Source organism: Pinus tabuliformis, chromosome 5_2 (assembly GCF_031772625.1).
Source record: "Pinus tabuliformis cultivar Carrire ecotype Pingquan chromosome 5_2, CPIR1, whole genome shotgun sequence".
In the NCBI taxonomy this organism is placed as follows: Eukaryota; Viridiplantae; Streptophyta; class Pinopsida; order Pinales; family Pinaceae; genus Pinus; species Pinus tabuliformis.
This window is the reverse complement of record NC_142306.1, coordinates 75,583,709-75,595,643: the sequence shown is the minus strand read 5'-3', so window position 1 is coordinate 75,595,643 and position 11,935 is coordinate 75,583,709. Positions and strand designations below refer to the sequence as shown.

Below are 11,935 nucleotides of genomic sequence, written 5' to 3'. Positions count from 1 at the left end.
GTTGTGGTTGGTTGGTTGACTTCTTTCTTATCTTGCTTCTTCTTCTTCTTCTTCTTCTTCCCTTTCTTCTTCTTCTTAGCCTCCTGGTTACTAGCATCAAGGCTTTTACCAGGCGAAGAGGAAGAAATGGAGGAAGAAAAATTAGGTGAAGAAGGTAAAGGGTCAACAGAAGGTTGGTGATGTTGAGATGGTGAACTCTGTTGAGGCGAAGCATCCGGTTGAGATGGAACAATTGGAGTATTTTGGGCCAACGAAGTTGAAAATAACCATATCGGTAAACCTATTGTAAATCCAGGTAATGACAAAGTAGCCATATAAGGAGGACCAACATTTCCAAAGTAAGAAAAAGTACTAGGATTCTCGTTAGGAGGGGTTCCTAGGTTGGTAAATTCCGGAACATTTTCCATTATATTCAACTTCAGTGAATTTTATTAACAATTTTTAAAACTAAAATTAACAATTCACAATTCACACCTAACAATTAAAATTCACAATTCACACCTATGGTCTCTAAATGTAAAAACAAACAAATTAACACGCGCTATCAAATCTAGGAGTCAAACCACACACAAACAGTAGCCTTCCGGACCGAAAACAGTAGTTGGTGATGAAATCCAACATCGCAGAATTCAGTACAGAAGTGGCGGGTGGAACAGTTACCCCGGCAACCTGCTTAATGAATAGACTGGACCAAGTTCCTCCACTTTAACCGTCTCGAGTCAAGTGAACCCCCAGAAAATCCAAGTGAGTCTAGCCGACGTCTGCTCCAGGTACAGTGGGATCTTCCCTCCACCGTCACCTTGGGTAGAACCCTAAAGATAATGGTCACTAAGGTCACCAACAGCAACAAATACACCTGGGGGAACAGTCTACGACCCGATAGCACGCAAGGGCAGAGTAACAAGCTCAATCCCCTTGCCGGCTCCTTGACAATAATCCAAGGTTTACCGACAAGTGACCCCAGGCTCCTCGACAATAATCCGAGGTTTACCGTTTGTAGTACATGCGTATCTGGCGTCTTTCCCAATGAAGGAGGATTGATCCCCTCACTAGTTCGGACACGGTCTCGTGCTTCTCCTTTAAGAGGAGCTTTCCCAGAGTATAAATGTAACAGTTGGATTTATCCTACCACAAGATGAGCTACTTGTTTGGTTTTGCTGTTTTGGAGAGTTAATTACTCTCCTACTCCAAGACACTAGCCTAAGCTATATTGGTGTTTCAGAGCCCTAGAAATGTAAAAATTACTAGATGAATTTTAATTAAGCACTGTGTTATCAAGGCTGTTATTACTCAAATGGGTAAATGGATATGAAACCAATGGTGTTATGACCCGACTCAACTGAATGCAATCGAATATGATAATGCAATCTTCTCAATTCGATGAATCCTAACTAAAGTAAGGAGAGAGTTTCCATTCACTTCCAACAATGAAAAAAATTGATCACTAAGAGAAAATACAACAAATTCTCTAATGCACTAATTTTATCAAGAAAAACCAATGCAAATCAATTCCAAACCATTTTTTTTATTTTTATTTTTGTGTAAATTCAAATCAAAGAAAGCTGATCTAAATCTACGATTGATTTTTCAGAATGTAAACTATGCAATTGTAATCTAAGCACAATTCACTCGAAAAGTATGCAAATGTAATCTATGCACATTTTCCATTCATATTCTGAAAATGAGAATTCTAATTATGCAAATGTGATCTATGCAAGAGAATTCTCAAACACAACACAATTCTAATGTAATCTAAGAACCAATCAAGTGCAAGTCGAGAAAATTGGGTGAGAGTTCCAAAGATCAAAAAATAAAAACACTCAAAGGCGATTAACACTCAAACACAATTTAGCCCCCCCCCCGGCGAATGAGGGGGAAATTGTTTTTGCAAAAACAAAAGCAAAAAGATGCAAAATTGTGAAAAGACTGAGACAAACCTCCAAGTAATGACCAAAGGAAATCAAATCAAGAATTTCTCGAAAAGAGACTCAAAACACCCAATTGATGAAAGCTTAGAGTAGGAATGCCAATGAAATTAGCCAAGATGAAAGCTTCTGACAGGTGAACAGTGGATCTGGCCAGCAAAAATAAGCTATAAACAAAATCTAATAGGAGAAAAAAGGAAAAATGGAAATTTTCTAAGCTTTTGACAGGGGTACGCAGGCAGCCTGCTTGCACAGGTGCGGGTATGCTCTGTGTACAAAGTTGTAGTGCGTACAGGTACGCACTGTGCTCAACGTAGAGGCTGCGTACTTCTAGCAAAACTAAGAAAAAGTAAAATCTAATTTAACCCTAAGCTAGCCCACCCAAACACACAGTTAGACAGCCAAAAACCAGAAAAAAAACGACTTTTCTCAGATCAAAGTTTCACACAAACGAAAAATCATTCACATCAATGGATTCCCCAGTGGAGTTGCCATTTTTTCATGCGGAAAGAATCGATAGTGTGGACACAACCAACCTCCCTAGAAGCAAAATCTTTCTAGTGACAAACAAGACAAATAAACACTACCTTTCTCTAAACATGCATTGCGAATACAAGTAATCAAGGGATCTTTAACATACCTTTAGTCCAACGCTTTGTAGTAGTCCGGCCTCACCGATCCGGATGAGCTCCTCCTTCTCTTCGAAACCTGCATTCACTAACAAGCCAAAATATTAAATAGCACCTGATAAACTCATAAAACAATACATATCCAACATACAGACCAAGGAGTATATGAAACAAATCATGAATAACAATATGTTGAGAAAAATGAGTTCATTTGTATTAACAGGAAACAAAAGGAACCATTACAACCTGAGCCTTGGTGTTGTGCAAGTCCCTCCTAGGGTCCAGCAAGAGTTTTCCTTTACTTTGATCAGCTCACCCACTCTCAAATAAGGCTAGAAAAGGATGGGAATCTCTCCTCTCAAGCTTTACAAGGGAGTCCTAATTCCAGTAGCATCTACCCTTAGGAATGTTCAGCTTTCAACCTCCCCTCCCTCTGGCCCAATCCCTGTATTTATAGTCCTCTAGAGGAAGTTATTCAGGTCCACCATCAATGGGATAAGCCCCTCTTTGGATGGGATAGCTCCCCTCTTGATGGGATAAGTTCCTCTTAGGTAGGGATACATGAACCATCTGGAGGCACTTCATACACGTCAAACAAGCTTCTAGAATGCTCTAGAAATGACCACAAGTAACTTTTTTGGAGTGTAACTTGCGCCTTTTGACCTTTACAGGAGTACGCACCCTCCTCTTTACATACAGAGCGTACAAGTACACAGGTATTGTGAACTTGGGGTGCGTACACGCAGGTAAGGCTAAGAGAAACTGCGTACCCAGAGATATATAGATTTTTAATGACTTTCTCTCTTTCTTGGAGTTTGACATGGAGAGCAGAGGTATGAGGCTTGCCAAGGAGGATAGTATGACAGTTGATGGAGCCATACTAACTGCAAATAGTCATGGTGACAAATTTTAGTGTAACACCTCACCCACAAATGGTTTTGTTCCATTGCATATCGTTGAACGTAGTGACCAAGGTATCACATTGCAAATAGTAGAGTGCGTGATTCCAATCACCACAATGGAAGATAGGGATTCTTCGCGAACTATGATAGAGGACAGGATGGAGCCCCGCAAGGGTGGTGCGACCACCTGACTAGCCGTAGGAAGAACAGTCTTAGCACTCTAGGCAGTTGCAAGGGAGCACGAGATTGTAAAATATTCTACCTAGGAGCTGCACAATATTGGAAATGCGAGTAGAATCAGAACGTCAGAGGTTTCGTGACCGCGCATGGAGGGTTGCGCTATCGCATGGGTTCACTGGGAAATGACTGTTGGTGTCATTATTCATGATGGGATGTTCAATTTGAGGCCAAATGGAGAGGGCGACAGGCAATTAAGATGCTAGTTATGGGCAAGATTTGTGAAAATCTGCAGCCAAGAAAGCATTAATGGCCCGAAATTGGGGGGAACGGTCAAATTCAAATTCGAAAGGCACTATGAAACTCAAAGGGCTAGCCAGCAAACAACACTTGGTCATTTCAGAATTGAACGCTTGAGCAGAGGACAGAGCATTGAGAGCTGAGCGAAAATTGAGCCCCTAAGTTCACGAGAGACAGCATACAGCCTAGAGATGATGACATCCACAAAGGATGGGTTGGGAATTGAAGAGGTAACCACCAGCAAGGCCACGTAGATGTTGATCTCTTTTTCAGCCTGAGATTGTATCAGGTCTAGTTCCTTACTTATCTTCCTATTGGTTTACTTCTGGTTTTGCACTCTTACCGGAGGAACAAAATCTACCTACACGCACTCTTACCTGACATGGGAATAAGGTTATTGGGCCAGAACTCTACTCTCGCCTACCCCATTGTGTGAAACATAAAGCAGTAGAACCTGAACCATGCTGTTTGAACTGTACCTCGTCCCCCCCATGCATGTTGTGGGGGAATTGAACCTCATGCATGGTATGGGAAACACCAATTAGTAGAACCCACTAGACAAGCGGTGTGGGAGTGATTATATATAGATCTCTTATGGTAAGGTAAGCTAAGGCAAGCAGCTACCGTTTCACCAATGGATCTCAAAGTTTCAGTTCTCATTTGGGATAAAGAGCTAGCAGCTAGAGACCGAGTTGACCCAGTATAATAAACACCGTCTTTTCGATAGCCCCCGCCCTGACTTGCCATACACCCACTTTCCGTACTGAATTTCCCATAATAGAACATCGCGCCATTCATTATTTCTATATGTAATTACGCCACTACTTTGGGGTTTTCAAAGCTTAGCGATTGAATGAAAGCGATCGGATATGGAATGACTCAAATGGTGGATGATGTTCCAGAAGGTGTCAGGGTGGTGGCAGAAATTCCCAAATCACCACGAATGCCGAGGCCCAAGAAAGATAAACAGGCAATGGCTCCATTACACGTGTCCCCAAGAAACCCACTGCGCAGGAAACTAACCATGGCAGAGAAGGGGAAAGTAGTCACAATAGAAACAGATGAGGAAGAAGAAGACTTGTAGGTCCTGATCGCTATAGAAGAAGAAGACGAAGACATGGAGGAGGATATCTAGCCATTACGCTCTACAATAGAACTACTCACATATGTCCCCCCATGGGAAAGGAAAACCAAAGTACCGAAGGATCTAGACGAGACGAAGAGTTCACTCCAGAACATGCTCCTCTCAGATGGCATTATATTTGAGGGCACGAACCTAGGCTGCGTGCCAACCATGAAGTTTGAAGACTGGGACCTAGCTGACTGCGAGAAGTTCCCTCATCTGGAGACTGTAACTCTAATGAAGCATAATACTGAGGGGCACTGATAACATTAGAGCCGTGGAAATGGCTGTGTGGTGTGGAAAAGGCCGGGTTACTGCACTTATTATGGATACCACATTTCCACCGTGCGCCCATCACCATTTTCGTCATCAGGTAGCTGCTCTGCCTAGTGCATGATGGGTATCTATAGCTGGAGGAGCTTATTCCCATCACGAAAAACCTCATTTACCGGATTTCTCGACTCCCCTGTAAAGGAAAGGACACCCGCAACTATAGCTGGAAAAGGTAGTGATTTGGCTCTTGCAGAAGCCATGAAGGCAAAATATAAGTTGGAGAAGAAGAAGAGGGGCTATGCCATCTCCAGCATCAAGGATAAAAGGCTGCACATAGAAACCCAACTCCTGGCCAAAAAAATTATGACAAAGTGTTGCGTTGATGAGGTACCAGCGTCGGTGGTCGCATTGGTCGAGAAGTGGGCGGAGGGGGTCCAGTTCAACTGGGCTAAATTCCTCTACGAGGAATTTTTGACAAATTATTGTAAAGCCCAGGAACGGGGTAAAACCTTCCACTATGCATGGTTGCTATTATCCATATTGCTAGTAGCGGGAGAACTACCGGAGGACAGTCAATTCCCCAACATTGACAGAGAGTTACCGGAGGCCATGAAGTACGCTTTGCTCTAGGCTACAAAGGACATGAAATGGATTCGCGACACCAAAATTTTTTGGGTGATCATGGAGGTGAGTATCCAGATGTGGATCAATAGGAGGTCATGCCTGTCACCTATGGTGCACAATAGTCTGCAGAGTTTTGCAGACTTCAAAGTTGATATGCACAACATCTATATTAGGGCGTGAAAGGATCCAGCAAAGTAGTGGACAAAGCTACCATTTGTAGCCACTGACGATGTGATTTTTACTGTCTTGGAGACATGGCCTCCCAAATGGCACACCTTGAACTTGGGCAGAACGGGAGAAGGCAGTAGCCCAGAAGAAAAAGGACGATGTGAAGCTACACGTCACTCAACTGGTAGAGAAATGGCAGAACGAAAAAGAAGCAGCTGAGGTAAGGGTAGTGTGAGAAGTGTCACAAAAAGTTGCGAATCTAAAGAAGGCCACAAAAGTGAAGTGCAGGCAGTAGAGGCAGCAACGACATAGGTAGATGAGGGCCAAGCAACATCCTCAGGGCAGGAGGTAGAGGAAATAGAAACAGAAGAAGGGAGAGTGGACCCAGGGACTGTGTCCACACAGTGAAAGCACCCATGCATCACAGAGAGATTGGAGCCAAGGAAAAAGGTCAAGGCCTTGAAGTTGGCCATTGACCCGATCACATTAACTAAAGGTGATCTCCATGACATCGGTGAGACGGTTCACGATGTCAAAATTGAAGCACTTCAGGAGTTCATGCAGGAGCATCATATTGTGTTGGGGGCCCTCAGAGCATAGCTACAGGAGTTACAGGTGCGACCCCCTCAGGAAGGTACCCTGTCAACACACATCACAGCAAGAACTTCAGTAGCAGAGTAGATGTTGCGCACAAGGATGGAAAACACAATAGTGTTGCTAGAGGGAGCTCTAGCGTTGTCCAGTGCCATGCATGGGTTGTCACTTAGCATGATGAAAGACCTTGGCCTTAACCTGGCTGGCCTTCCCTGTGAAACGTTATATCAGTTATAGGATGGGATAACGACAGAGCTGCAAGTGAGGGAGAGCCATGTGATCCAGGCTCTTGGCGAGCAGAAAATAAACATAGAACATCTCAACTTGTAGTGCGACAAGTTGGTGTCATAGAATCAAAATTTGGTGCACACGGTAGATGACGCTTGCCGCCATGTCCCGGAGCTGGCCATCCTAACAGATTTATCAGTAGAAGTGCAGATCCACGGTTTGGAAACTGGAGTCCATGAGGCCAAAGAAGAGACAAAAAAGGTTCAGCTGGAGCTGAATCTTCAGATCGCCGAGCTATGGTTGAAGGTGTAGCCTTCCAATCCCCCAGAAATCAGAGAATAGTGCATCGGCGCTATTGCAGCAAGGTTGGAATAAATTGGAGGTGCAGTGCACAACTGTACCAACATGTCAGAACAAGCACTTGTGGTCCTCGTGACTTTGTAGGACGACCCCAACATCCAGTGGCTAGAGACAGAGGCGCATGAACTCCAGTAACAGTACAACAGTATTAGAGGAACTGTGCAAACAATAGTCCTCACTCAATGTCTTTCGAGGATGCAGTAAGACAGGGCATTAAAGGAGAAGGTGGATGCGGCACACCATAAGGAAGCAGTTCTCAAAGCACGCATTCTGCCATGGATTGATGAGGTCTTCACAATCACAGTGAATATTGAAGGGAAGCTCGCGCACATTCAGGGGATTCATGCACAGATACAGGGCAGCACACCGGAAATAAAGGTCTCAGAAGAATGGATGCAGCAGGTTCAACAAGTAGTAGCTCAGTGCGCTACCAAAATTAGTACCGTTCGAGCAATTGGAGGGACTCTGCACCAAGATTGTCGCGCCGACAGAGTGACTAGAGGGCAAGTTACGATGTTTGCGTTGGGGACCTATTGGGCATGGAATCCCCCCACAGCATGTTTTGGGGCTCAAAGCCCATGTTTTGAGTGATATTATTGTAAAGCTCCACGAATTGTGAGCGCGAAATGTATGTTAGAGTCATAGGGCTATCTACCCTAAGTGTTGAATGTAATGTCGGCCTGCCCATGGTCCGTGGACCATGGGATTATATAAATAGAGCGAAGCTCTAAGTGTAAAAGGGAGTCAAGAAGTTAGAGTGAAGTACAGATAGAAGTACAGAGCAAGTGTCTAAGTGTATCTTGGGTCATAGAGTAGGAAAAGGCTCTACAGTTGAGTGCACAGAGGCCTAGCTGTCTGCAGTTGAGTGCACAAACCCCTGCAGCTGAGTGCGCAGGGAAAGATAGAGTTTGTAACTGAAGGAAGAGAATAATAAAGAGAAGTTTTATCTGAACTTTTTGTATACGTTCTTGAATTATTACATGTTTGATATCAGTTGCTAATGTATTATTTATTTACCGTGCGCACTTGTATGAATGATTTGTATTGCTAAGTATACTTTTCACATGACAGTAAGCTAAGTTAATGAACTAATATCGGGTTACTAGTAAGGACTTGGGTAATAACATTGTTCGGCCCCCGAATAGGGGTGCGCAAAGGTGTCATCACAGGCTGCGAGGTACAGGAAAGTGTAGTAGCAACATGCGCAACTGCAGACCACTTGAAAACCATTAGACATCTCCAAGGTGCGGAAACCTAGTTCTAGCACCCTTCCATACTACTTCGGTTGAGACCTCAGTCCGCGCTCCCGAGACTATTGTCGAAAGGGCCAGTAGTACCAAGATTTGTTTGGATAAATGATCTCCGAACATGGGTCAGGCCCCAACAAGCCAACAACGAGTTTGGGCAACTTCGACCCAGACTCTGCCTTCATTGAGACAACATTGAAGGATCTATCTCCCCCTCATAAAATGCGCATTTCTTGCCAGCCACTTGTTGGGCACCAAATTGGCCTATCTTTTCCCTACATTTCCACTCCTCTTCTCATCCTTTTTGCATTCTTTTGCATATATTTACTATGTAACATTATGAGGTAGTTCCCCTTTATCGTCTCTTGGGATATTTAATTAATGAAGTAGAGTCATGAAGGTTTCTACCTACACAAACCACTAAAACCTGTGATGACCACAGATTATGGAGCACAGGTGTTGACCGCGCAACGTATTGCAGCAGTTCCATGATTCACAGTAATTGATCTTCCAAGATGAAGTAGCATAACTAATTGTAGCTACTCTCAACCCATTTTTGACCATTCCTATTCTTGCTCTCTCAGCGCTAGTGCTATGATACAACTGATGTATATCTTTGGGCATATAATTGCTAGGTTTTAGGGAGAATTATTCTCCTTTGTATTATATAAAATACGGGTCATTCCTGTATCAAGGGGAGACCCTATATGGGATTGTAACAACATTATTTAGATTAATAAGATATAAACCCTTTTGCGGATCTATCGCTCGCTGTGAGTAACGCATCCCTGATCAGAGAGCTGGGCTCGCTCTTCTGATTAGGTGTTGCGTGTTTCCTTGTGTTGTGTGTATTTTCTATTGTTGTGTTTATTTCTTGTCGATGTTACAGATCTCTTAGATCACTGTGAATACCTTTTTACATTCTGCAGTTGAGCTTTACTTTTGTTTCAACAATTTTTTGATTATCAATCACAAACCCTTGGTTGAGGGCAGATCGTAACCTTGCCCCTGCATATACCTTGCATGTTGCCTTGAAAAGAATACGCACTCGGATTGATACATTAATGTAGGAAAAGGAGTGGATAATTTGTTCATACCTGGACACCAACATTTTGGCGCCATTTTTGGGGAGGCTAATGAGGTGCAAGACACGATCTGTGTTAACCAGAGGATCAATCTCTCATCCTGGGGAGAGAACAAGCTTTCTCACTCTACTCCAGGTCCTGAGTGCAAGTATTTCATTTAGTTTGAGCTTTTATTGTTTTTTGTTTTAGTAGGGCCAATCTCTTGCCCTGGGGAGGGAGGAGTCCTTTGACACCCTGCTCTAGGCTCTGAGCTTAGATTTTTCCCTAGCATTTTTGTTTTGATTTCGAGAAACCTAATCTCTCGCCCTACGGAGGGAGGGTTCCTCTGATGCCCTACTTCAGGTCTTGAAGTGTTAAGGTTTTCTCATGTGTTTGTTATTTCTTGATTGGGGGTCTTGTTCCAAGGAGGGAGGAGTCTTTTGATGCCCTGCTCTAGGTCCTGAACCCTAGGTTCCTTTGTTCTTTTCTTTTCTTTTTTTTCTTTCGTCAACTGCCCTCTCTTCAATGTGATCTCTTGTCCTAGGGAGGGAATGGTATTTTGACACCCTAATCCAAGTCTTGAGCATTATGGTTTGATTTCTGCCACCACACCAACTTGTATGAAGAGAGAGCCAAATAAAATGGGTAGAGGGAGAGCCCTAAAAAATGGAAGACAAGATTTTGGAAGGAACACCTACATCCAACAAATCATTGCAAAAGCTAAGTCGGAGGCGTCTTCCCATGCAGCCGTGAGGCCAGGTGCACGAACAAAATCGGAGGGACAATCTATAGATCAACCAGTGCTGTTCACATCACCCCCTGCTGGTTCAATACAACGGACCCTTCCAGCAGCTGGAGAGACAAGAAACAGCACGCCTGCTAAAGGAATCTCATTGCTTGTAACAAAAGAAGAAGACATTACAAGTAAAGAATCTGGGGGAACTGTCCAACCCAGTAGGGAAGAAGGAATTACAGAGAGGAGATCTAAAGTGTCCAGCAATGGTGACAGGGAGGAAGAGATTGTAGAAACATTTCTATCACCAAAGGATAGAGGAAGCACTATTAAGGCAACTTGAACCCCTGTGATAAAAACCCTTCTCGTGGAGCCAACTGAAATCCCTAGTGAGTATTGGAGGATATTCATGGCACCTACAACCTCTACTATTGACTTCCCAATTGGGGATTTAGGGACTGGTGCACCAATAAATCCCATCCCTTTAACAGCTTTACCCAGTTTCCATGGGCTTACTTTAGAATACCCTGACACGTTTTTGTTTGAATTTGACATTATGTGTCGAGGGTATGATTACATAATGGATGCTCAGAAATTGAAAATCTTCCCTGCTACGCTAAAAGGGATAGCCCTATGGTGGTTTATGGGTCTTGGGGGAAGGTCTATCACCACATGGGAAGCAATGAGAACTGCTTTCTTGGAGAAATACCAAGACTACTGTAAATCACAGAATATTAAGGAAGAGCTTTTTAAATTTATACAGAAAGAGGACAAAAATACGGAAGACTATGTTGAACGCTTTAAATACACATTGTGGAGGTCAGGTCACTCTGACCTAGATAAATACATTTTGAAAATTATCCTTCTCCAGACCTTCCGAGAAGACTCTTTGGAATTGTTGAATATAGTCGAAAAGGGAGATATATCAAAGGAGGACTTTGATACCATCTATGAGTTGTGTATTCAATGCTCAAGAGGAGTTACAAGAAATAAACAAGGGATTCAATCAACGAAGGTATCTGGCAGAGGTGTTACAAAAGCGAAAATTGGGAACCTGCTAGACAGCATGAGGATTGATATCCTAAGCACCTTGTCTGAATAGATAGACACACTGCAAGTAAAATAGAAACAGCTAGAATTGGAAAGAACTATGGCCATATTTTTCCCCACATACAGAAAGAAACGCCCACAAAGGGAATGTCCATTTAACTCTATAGAGGAGTGTGCAATTTGCGAACTGAAGCATGCGACAAGTTCATGCCCATCTTTTCCAGGGCTAAAAGTGGGTTTTCAAGGGATAGGAGAAGATATGGAGTAGTTATACTTTATGGGACCTAAAAAGCCATGGAAACCTCAACCTTCAAAGGGAAATCAAGGTATGTTTCTAGATCCATCTCAATATTTTAACAATTTCAATATGGGTCCCCAGACTATGCCTTATCCGCTCGTATGGCCCCAATACCAGTTTCCACCTTGGCAGCAGTTGGCTCCTCAAGCTAGTTCAATCTCCTCGTGGGCTCCGAACTAGTGGGGACCTTCCCCTCTTGGTCAGTTTTCCTAGTCAATGCCACAATAGCAACTTCAGTTT

At 43.3% G+C, this 11,935-nt stretch overlaps 1 pseudogene; it reads right to left on the bottom strand.

The window, feature by feature from the left end:
- Nucleotides 1-11,428: 11,428 nt before the first annotated feature.
- Nucleotides 11,429-11,935, bottom strand: part of LOC149157616 (homeobox-leucine zipper protein HOX9-like) — a 108,973-nt pseudogene continuing 108,466 nt past the window's right edge.